Source organism: Balaenoptera physalus, assembly GCF_965194825.1.
Source record: "Balaenoptera physalus genome assembly, contig: HAP1_SCAFFOLD_624, whole genome shotgun sequence".
NCBI classification, from domain to species: domain Eukaryota; kingdom Metazoa; phylum Chordata; class Mammalia; order Artiodactyla; family Balaenopteridae; genus Balaenoptera; species Balaenoptera physalus.
The window spans coordinates 49,063-60,294 of record NW_028126124.1 but is presented as its reverse complement, the minus strand read 5'-3'; positions in this window follow the sequence as shown (position 1 = coordinate 60,294).

The window sequence follows — 11,232 nt, the reverse complement described above, 5'->3', positions numbered from 1 at the left end:
TTCAATAAGTAAGCGCTCCAGTACTACAAGGTCCACGGTTGGTTGACTCCTCAGATGCTGAACCACATATACAGAGGGATGACCGTAAAGTCCCACAGGGTTTCAGACTGTGTGGAGGTCTGGCAGCCCAACCCCTGTGTTGTTCAAGGGTCAGCTGTACTCACAACGTTGTACAACCATCAGCACTATCCCCCTTAGAACATTTTCATCACCCTCCAAAAGAAACCCCATCTCCACCAGCAGTCACTTCCCGTTTCCCTCTGCCCCCGGCCTCTGGCAACCCTAAGATACTTTCTGTCTCGAGATGCGCCTAGTCTGACTATTTCATATAAATGGAATCCTACAATATGTGGCTTTTGTGTCTGGTGTATTTCCCTGAGCATAATGTTCTGAAGGTTCATCCATGCAGTGACATGAATCAGTACCTCATTACTTTTTAAGGCTGAATAATGTTCCATTGGATGGATATGCCACATTTTGTTTATCCAGGTATCAGTTGATGGACATTCGGGCTGCTATGAACATTCATTCGTGTGTGAGTTTTTGTGTGCACATATGCTTTCAGTTTTCTTGGGTAAATACAAGAAGTGGAATTGCTGGGCTGAAAGGAGGTTTGAAACTGAGTGAGATTGGGCGTTTGTTTAAAAGGAAATATCTGGTGCAGAGAGAGAGAGACGGAGGAAGGGAGTGTCTGTGTGACTAATTTTTTGCTTTTAGTTACTCCTTAGAACAGAGATGATAAATATGATTATTTCTGGGAAGTTCTTTAATCCAAGAGTAAAGAATTTTATAGCTGCTACCAAGTGAAAAGTCACAGGTCAGCCTGACGTAGAGCACCCCAAACAGCATTAGCTGGGCTGGTTCTCGGATTTCGTGGACTTGACTTTCCTATGGAGCCCTCATGGCTCTGTGGATGTTTGAGAAGAGTCTTTCCGAGGAACACACACGCTTGATGTTCTGCTCTGCTCTCCCTCTGGACACGTGTAAATATGTCAGACTACGCCACGTCAAATGGCACCAAACTTCCCCATGGAGCTGTAGGAATGGGGAGGTCATAACTGTTCATTTAGAGCACAGGTGACAGTGCTAAGGAAATCCTCAGTCTCCTGTCTTCTTCTCATTTCTGCAAACCAGGGATTCCTTTCCCTTCTTTCTGCAGGGCTGATGAAACCAAGCAAACAGAAGAACACCTTGAGAGGCCAATCCTGTTTGTGGCAATCATTTGGCTGGAAGGAAAGGAGAAGTGAGGAACACGCCTTGAAGGCGTTCCTCACTGATGCATCTTAATTGACAGTGTTTGTCAATGAAAATCCTCCCTAGTCTGTCCTTAGGTCACAGTGAGGACTCCCATAAATGACTGCTATAGTTTAGGACTCGCCCGTGGATTCACACTTTCCTCGTCCTCTGTTCTCAGAATTCATGAGTGAAAGAATAAGCAAACTAATTAGTCAACCATCCTCTGGAAACTCGCAAACACAGGCTTTAGCATGAATCTTCAAATTCTGGATCTAGTACATTGTAACGGTTTTCATGCTTATCACAGTTTAGGGGAGTCTTTTTCTTTCTCTCGATTATTTCTGACGCCTTTGCCCAGTACAGTGATGGGACTGCATGGGAATGAAATCATTTCTCTTGTGTGGGACTGTGGAGTGAGTGCCATTAAGAGAATGTTACACCACAGACGCTGTGTAGCAACAGCTGCATGGATGGAAAATTCGAGTCTTTTTTGTTGCAATGTTTTCCATTTTTATACGTGGAAATGTGTGCTTAACTGAACTCAGCTGTTTGAAAATTCACAGAAAGTATGAGATAATACCTGTCTTTGCCATTTAAGCAATTTTAAGTAATGGCAGAAAAGATGTGCTTCATTTAAAAGAGTTTATGAAATATGTATTTTGTGGACACTACTGTGCGAAAACTGAGGGGGGTTTAAAAACTGGAGTGTTTAAATTCTGATGGATAAAATGAGACGTGTGTGTCTGAAACAATACAGTTTTTTTGCTTTTTTTTTTTTTAAATGATGAGAAAATGAAAGATCACTGTAGAAGACTTTCACGCTTTATGGAAGTAGTAAGTTTTGAGCTGCACTTTTGAGGATGAATAGAGCTTTTTAAAAAACTACTGGAGAATACCTATAGAAAATTGTTTGTACGTGTGTATCTTCAGGGTACAGCTTGCTGACTTTTTAAAACGGAGTACACCCATCTGATCAGCGCACAGATCAAGAACAGAACATTACGGGCACCCTGCAACTCCCCCCGTCCCTGTCCCCTTCTGTCACTACCCACCCCCACTTCTTTGAACAGTATGGATTAATTGTGCTCATTTCTGTACTTTCTATACATTGAATGATATCAGCAAAAGGCAGGAAGCATCTATCAGACAGGAAAGAGGGATGCTATTTTGTGTGTGGAGGCCTCGTGATGTCAGATGTGCTGCTGTTGCTGCATGTGCTTTCAGACAGTTTGTTTTCATCCTGTGTAGCGTTCTGTCGTATAAATACACCCCACTGATCCATTCGGTCGTTGTTGGGATTTGTGGTGCTTCCAGTTTTAGGGACCTTTCAACAAAGCTGCTTTAGATATTAAGGCGCACGTCTTTTGGTGAAAATATGTCCCTGTTTCTGTATGTATTTACCCAGGAGTAAGAGTGGTCGGTTTTCGCAGATACCTAGAGACCAGTTTCCCAAGGGGTCATGTCAGTTCACACTCCCAGCAGCAGAGGGCGAGGCTCCAGCTCCTCCCCAGCTTTGACCTGGGCAGTCTGATGGGTGTGCAGTCGGGGAGGCCTACAGAGAGCCAGGGAAGTCGGATTAGACAGGGGCTTAGGCACAGGAACTGATGGTCACATCTGCTGGGGAGCAGTGAGAAGCTAGGTGGCTAGGTGATGGGAGGACGGGTGGGCAGGCTTCCCTGACAGCCTGCACAGTTTGGACTTGCTCCCAAAGCAGAAGGAGACAGTGGTACACAGCCAATCTTGTTACTGGGCATCCCACTCAGGGCCTCCGAGGGCTTGCTGTGTTCTAGTCAGAACTCCCTGGTGAATTAGACCTGATTTCCATGCTGCAGAGCTTTACTTCACTCTGCTGCCCATTTCACCCCAAACACAGCATCCCTGCTGTGGAGCAGAGCCCTCCTTCTCTGACGGACAGGAACTCGGGTGAAGACCTGGGGTGGGCTTTCTTCTTTGCTCCTCCTTGTCTCACGTCTCACATTAGGAGCTGATCATGAGAGACTCCAGAAAACAGTACAACAACAGAGTCCCCTAGCAGGTCTTAAAGACAGCTTGAGGTTTTTGAGTTTCTTGCTATCTGTCTTTGGCAAAATGTAATAATTTTCAGCCTGACTTAACCTAAATTACTCCAGTACCTTGAGAGTGCCCCCAGCTCAAGACCCTATGGGAAATGGCTCTGGAGCAATGCTGCCAGCACCAGAGCTTCCAGCCACTTGTGGACGTTTACATTTCAAATTACTAAATTTAATATAGTCACTACCAACAAATCAATAATTAAAATGAAATTAAATGGAAGACTCAATTCTCTGTCACACGCGCCCCGTTTCCAGTGCTCGGTATCCACACCGGCGCGTGGTCACTGTGTTAGCACAGAACGCCTCCGTCACAGCTGAGAGTCCTGGTGGGCGCTGGATGAGACGATAAAATGCTGAAGCACGGAGTGAGGACTGGATTGAACCTGTACACGTGCTATCACATCCCATTTTGGTGGTTGCTATAAAAATGTCTGGTCTTTGATCAAAGCTGCATTGCTGTAGCAACATTATTTGTTCCTGGGTTTTTAAAACTTTCAGTCGTGTCTCATAGACGTTTCCTGCATTTTGTTTCTCTCACACATTATTTATTTTTTCCCTGGCTGTGAAATAAAATCTGGGTGGTTAGGCATTTCCCACAAAGTCAGAAGCCATCGTGAGTTAGTACTACATGTTGATTTACGGTTCATGTGCGAACAAATAACTTGCCCAGAAAAATGCTGTTTGTAATCTAGGCCTCCTCTGCAGCTGAGGTCAGCGGCAGGCTGGGCCACTCCTGTCTGAGGGCCTGCTGCCCAAAACCTCCAGTCGGTCTGGGACGGGAAGCAAAAGGATCAAACAAGACCCTTTTGATTAGGAAAACATTATTTTTGCATGTCCTGGGGATTTTTGCATGTTGTTGAGAAACAGTAATATATTCTGCTTTTCCAGGTATTTTCTTTATCAGACTAAAACAAATTTCTTCTGCGGAGCTTGAGTCAATAAAATTGTAACTCCAACAGAATCCCCTGCTCCTTCTTCTTTTTTTAAAAATTTATTTATTTATTTATTTATGTTTTTATTTTTGGCTGTGTTGGGTCTTCGTTTCTGTGCAAAGGCTTTCTCTAGTTGCGGGAGTGGGGGCCACTCTTCATCGCGGTGCACGGGCCTCTCACTGTGGCGGCCTCTCCTGTTGCAGAGTACAAGCTCCAGACGCGCAGGCTCAGTAGTTGTGGCTCACGGGCCTAGTTGCTCCACGGCATGTGGGATCTTCCCAGACCAGGGTTCGAACCCGTGTCCCCTGCATTAGCAGGCAGATTCTCAACCACTGCGCCACCAGGGAAGCCCCCCCCCCCCCCTTCTTAGGTACAGAATTTATTCCCTTTTGGTTCAGCATAAAATGAAAACAAAGTCCCAGTGACAGACTAGTTGTATCATATGTGTTTTGGCCATTCATTCATCCACAAATGTTTATCGAGTACTCATTACAGACCAAACACTAAATTTGGTGGATTTAATTTAAATTTGGGGATGCAGTGGTCACTCAAACAGATCTATCCCCTGTTCTCATGGCCCTTATAAATATAGAAGGGGAAGCCAGTGTTTTAAGAACGTAAGAACTAAATGATCACTGAAAAATGTGACACAGTTGGCAAAGACTGAAATGATGGTTAGGGAAATGGAAGTCAAATGGGACAAAATATTTTGATTTTGCACAAAAAGTCACAGAAAAAGCAGTGGTGTGAAATAAAAGGGCACAGGCTTTGGGGGTCAAGACATCTGGATTTATTTCCTGGTATATCAGTTATCTGCTGCTGCATAACAAATGACTCCCTAGCAGCTTAAAACAACAAATGTTTATTATCTCGTTGTTTCTGGGGGTAGGAATTTAGGAGCAACTTAGCTGGGTGGTTCTGACACAGGGTCGCTCATGAGATTGCACTTACGATGTCAACCCTGGCTGGAGGCATCCAAAGCCTTAATTGAGGCTTGAGGATCTGCTTTCAAGACGGCTCACTCACACAGCTTTTGGTAGGAGGCCTCTGGTCTCTGGCTTTTGGTTGAAAGCTTCATCCTCACCAAGTGGCCCTGTCCCATGGACTGCTTGAATGTCTTCACAACATGGCAGTTGACCACCCCAGGGTGAGGGATCCGAGAGAGAGCAAGATGGAAGCCACAGTGTCTCCTATGACTGAGTCTTGAAATTCACAAACCTTCACTTCACCCTTAATCTATTGGTTAAGTCACACACTCAAGGGAAGGGGAACTGGGCTCCACCTTTTGAAGGGAGAAGTATCAAAGAATTTGTCGACATGTTTTAAAACCATGGCACCTACCCAGGCTCTGCTCTTCTCTAGCTGTGGGATTGTGAGTTTTAGTTTTCTCACACAGAAATAAGTTTAATGGTACCCACACCACAAGGCTGCTCAGAGGATTAAGTGAGATACCATAAGTGAAGAAAGCTTTGCAAATTCTGAGGAGTTATGTAGAGGTTGGTCATTCAGGAAAGAGCAGAGAAACATGGAGCCTCACACAAAGTTCCCATTTATTTAGTTCAGGGCGCCTGTTGAGCAATGAAGGGTATCCAGGATGATTCAGGAATGATCTGGGCTATGGAATGTTTTCTTCACCGTTTCATTTCCATTCTCTTCTATTAGAACTCCAGTTTGATATGGGTTGGACCCCCTCAATATTCCTTTGCTCCTTGCATCCCTGTTCTGAGTGGATTCCTTGATGCAATTTTCTAATTATAATTTCCTTTCTTTGCTTAGAGTAGCTTCTGTCTTTTTTCCCCCCATCCCCATGCTGTCTAATTTATTTTTCCCATCTACCTACTATTTTTCTTTACTCCCAACATTTGCTTCCATTCCTAGACGTTGCTGATCTCTGCACATTAGGGGCTTACAAACTAAAAGCGTTAAACCAACACAGACACGCAGAAAAAGGATGCTAAAGAAACAACTGTCTACCGATAAAGGAATGAGTTCTGTCAATGAAGAGCAAATATTAACGCAACAGCATTACACAGATTCAATGCGTTACTGAACTGTTGCGAGGGCTATCTAGGAGGGCCTCATTTCTTATGGTGTCTTCTTCTTTGTCTTCAGTACGGATACTGATAACGAGTAGTGACGCTCTGAATCCCAGCTGGAATGAGCAGGATGAGCACACCAGTTGTTTTCTTGAGCATCTGCTTTCTGCATGTCTGTGTCGGTCTAGCTTTTCTGGTTTGTAAGCCCCTAACGTGCAGAGATCAGCAACATCTCTGATCAGGGCTTTGGCGTGGGCTTCCTCTTCTGCTAGCCTTGGACTTCTGGTCTGTTGATATCTGTAATTCCGCCAATGTGGCTGTATTTAGCAAGAGTGCTTACTTGCCTGTTTTTGGACAGCTCTGGATCTCTCCAAATATTGGCTATTTTAACCTTTCTTCTATTAGCCTCATTTTCCCCCTTTCTTCCCAAAGATCAGTGTCAAAAGGAATGAGAAAAGTGCCTGAGGAATGACATACCACTGCAACAGAAACCTTCTAACGCAACTTTCTTGGCTCATTCAAGCATTCTTTATGGAGCACGTGCCCTAGTCTTAATAATTGACTCTTCTATGCCAAGTGCTATCAGTTTGAAGAAAATGAGGCACATCTTTTATTTTTCCAGAACTCACTGTTAAGCATTTCTGAAATTATTGGACTTCCCCATGCCTATCAGATTCCTTTAGGTTTCTGTAATGACAGCTGTGGGGATGGAGCTTAGGCTGTAGACACTGCTATCAAGTATTAAGACAGTCTCCACTGACAGACTGTTTACCCTAGTGGACACAGGTACTTTGATGTTTCTTCTGTGTATCTTTGAGTAGAAGTCAGAAGATCTGGATCTAATATTACTAGCTTTGCCATCGATGCAGGGTGTCCAGGGTCAGCATGACCACTGCATAGCATGATTGCTGGCTTACACTGTATTTGCCAAATAAACAAAGACAGGAAAAAAATAAAAGTAGGACCTCAGGTAATTTAGTCAACTTGTCTAACTTTGAGATTCATCATTTTAAAAATGAGATAACTGCATCAATGTTTTTTTTTAAAGATTCTAAATTAAATTTTCAGATACTGGATGGATATCTTAGGGAAAAAAAAAACAACAAAACAAAAACCCCAACCCAGAGAGGTCAATAAACAACTGCAGCGCTATATGATAGTTAAATGTTATCCAGTGATGATTTCTCAGGAAGTAATTTTTTTCAAGGAATGTACATAAACTGAAGATGATATTTTTTATTAATATTATCACCGTTATTACTGTCACTCTCCTAAGGTGCTTTACTCTGGCAAGCAGTTACAGAATTCACCTGTTTTATGCTTAGGTGTTTTGATCACACTCAGGCACCTTCACCTACGCGACGTTCTGATAATCTGACAGCTCCTCAGCAATCCCTTACCTTAACTCCTCACATTCATTCTAATTCTTTTCTCTGTAGGGTGAGTTTTTATAAATCTTCCTAGTAATGGATTGCTGAGCCCCTAGCACAAAGGAGTTGAACTTATTGTCTACCCTTCCACACCTACGTGCGTTTCCAGCAGACAGCTTGCCATTAGCAAGGTAAACTCACTTTCCAATGTACAATTTGCTAAGTTTTCCCTAGTTACATACTTGCTATCAATTTCCATAGTTTAACTTGTTTTAGAAATTGATTCTGATTTTGAGTTGCCCACTGTGTATTTCTCACCTTAAAACTGATCAGGAACATGTACAATGTTATACATAATGCTGGACTACCCAGGACTCGAACAATTAACTCTGTCTTGATGCTGCTTGATTTGACTCCAATCCCAAAATCCTAATCCTTGGCTACAAGCATTTCCTTAAGAGGCACTCTGCTTTTAGAATCTCTTCTGTAAATGAATTAGACAAGTACTTGGGTTTTCAATTACAGTCTCATAAATCAGGAAAAACCCCTTTTGCTGTATTTTTTTGTACATTAATCACGTGTAGCAGTGCCACCGCCACATCTGTTAGGTTTCTGCAATGTCTGAGGGACTGTGTATAAGGTAGAAAACTCCTGTACAGGACACTCCCCGGTTTCCTGGGAATTCTACTATGCTATGACCCATGGGATAGATGATAAAATGGCTTGTTTTAAAGTCACTGAGAACAGATGGCTCTGGGGACTGAATTTAGTGATTAAAGTGACCAGGGATATAGTACAGGTTGCAAGTGTAGACTATGGTGTTATGTTAGACTTCACAGGTTCAAATTCTTGTCCTTCCTTGGACTAGTCACATGAGTTGGGCAGAATTCCTTATTCTCTCGGAGCCTCGGTGCCCTCATTGTGAAAGAGGATAACCCGCAATGGTTATTGGGGATTAAATGACTAACAGTTGTTGAAGGCTTAGATCAGCTCTCTGCTCAGGGAAAGCGCTCACTGAATAAACATCAAACGAACAAAAAAGCCCATCTGCGCTATTTCTTTTCCCTGATATAAAGGATAAAAATAAAATCCCAAACCACAAGAAAGCAGGATAGTCACTGACTAAATGTTCTTCCTTATTTTTAATAGCCTATTCCCTTGTGAAATTCGAGAGTGGACTTTGGGATGAGAAGGTGGCATCCGCGGGTAGAAAAATGGCTGGCTGAAGAAAGGACTATTAAATATTTTATATGTGGGGTAATTACCCAGAATACAGAAGGCAGTTTTCTGTGGTTGGGAAACTCCCTGCTGCAGTGAGAGAACCTTCTTAATTTTTGTTCTAAATTTTATTGCGTGTGACAGGCTGTGTTCTCTTTAGCGGCCTTCTGAATACTGGATTTGCTCATATAGTTCATGAACTGAGTTATTCCACTTGTCTGTGAGCTCTCATACACTTGGTTCCATGAATACAATTTGATACATTTGGCTAAAAGAAACATTAGTAACGTGATAAGAATTTCATCTTGGCATAGATGTAGCAAGATTGGAAATATGTAGCAAAATACAGCAAGTCTGGCTCACAGGACTGTCTTTGTGTACAGAAAATTAATTTGTTTCTTAAAAATCCAGAGGGCTTGGTATATCCGGGATAGTTTTATTTGTAATGTAGCTTTTAAAATATTCAGTCCTTTACATGCACAGAGTAAAGGAAAAACATGACTTTAACCCTTCTTCAATGCAAATATTTGACAGAGCATTTAAAATTTTATCTCAATATTTTCCCTCCAACTCAATTAAGTTACTAAACTTTCTTTCGTGGAAAAAATCTAAATCACGCTCTACACAGCATCAATTTGACTAATATTTTTTGTCAGTTCAATTACATATCACATTTCAAAACTCACATGGATTGCTGGCAACCATATCTAGCCAGTTATGGAAAACTCTGGAGAGGCGTACAGACCATTTCTGCTCTCTTTACCAGAATATAATCAGAAAAAGGAACTCTGTAGGAGGAGGTACAGTGGTTCTAAGAAGAAAAAATTTAATTGATATGCAAAGTATCCCCATGTTTGATTTTTGATACTTTAAAGACCATCAGTAAAAAAAATTATTTTATCTGCTTCACTGAATACTCTGCTGGAAGGGCCGACACTTTGGAAGAAACTTTTCCTGTTGGAGTTGAATCCTTTTCTGGGTAATCTGTGTTTGGTATGTATATATGTGTGTGTTCCAACTACTACGGCTGTGTAACAGATCAACCTCAAAATGCAGTGGCTTAAAACAACGGTAATAATTCCTTATCTCTCCAGGTTTCTAAGCATCAGGAATTTGAGAGTGACTGAGCTGGGTGATCCTGGCTCTGGTTCTCTCATGAGGTTGCAGTCAGTTTTTGATCAGGGCTGCAATGATCTTGAAAGCCTGACTGGGGCTGGGGATCTGCTTCCAAGGTAGCTCCCTCCCTTGATTGGCAAGTCAGTCCCTGTCTATGTGGCCTCTCTACATGCTGCTTGAGTACCCTCACAGCACGGCAGATGGCACTGTGCAGAGTGGGTGATCCAGAAGACCAAGGTGAGAGCTTCGACGCCTTTTGTGGCTTAGCCTTGGAAGTCACACACCATCATTTCTGCTCTGGTCTGTGGGTCATGCAGGGCCAGTCCTGGTCCAATGTGGGAAGGGCATGAATTCAGTTGGTGAGCATCACTGGGGGCCATCTTGGAGGCTGGCTACCATGGAGCATATGCTTCCATCACATGTTTTTATCAACATTTGAGAACATGCTTGGTAAAAATACCAATTTTCCCATAAACTACTGGACATGATCTACTTAAAAAGAGTAAAATAATTTAAGGTTTAAAAAAAAGAACTCAAACACAGCAAGTTCGGGAACCGTGAATGTGATGTGCTTTTGAACAAAAGAGTGGTTTTAAAGGCACTTCCTTCTTAAAGGGATAAAAGATTTAAAAGCTGTTGTGTATGCAGTCATTTTTTTTTTTTAAAGATGCATTTTTAAAATACATTTATTTATTTTATTTATTTATTTTTGGCTGCCCTGGGTCTTCAGGCAAGCAGGGGCTACTCTTCGTTGCGGTGCCCACGGGCTTCTCATTGCTGTGGCTTCTCTCGTTGTGGAGCTCCGGCTCTAGAGCACAGGCTCAGTAGTTGTGGCATATGGGCTTAGTTGCTCCGAGGCATGTGGAATCTTCCCAGACCAGGGCTCGAACCCGTGTCCCCTGCATTTGCAGGCAAATTCTTAACCACTGCACCACTAGGGAAGCCCTGCAATCATTCTTAAGCTTGGAATTATGCCTTTTCTCCTTTGCTTGGCTAGAAGTTATACATGCCTGAGGAGTTTAGCACCTATAATGGTAATTCAAGGAAACAGGTCATTAGATACAGAAAACGTGTATGTGCTATGGTTCAATAATGAACTTATTCACATAGAAGAGAATCTGGGAAATTTGGGATCTGCAATCTAAAAAACTCCTGATGTATGCCTCATTCCATAAAACCTCTCCACCACTGGAAGCCTTAGAAGGAGCACGTTGATGTCTGTAAACGTGGTAGAAAAAGCCCAACTGCCTGC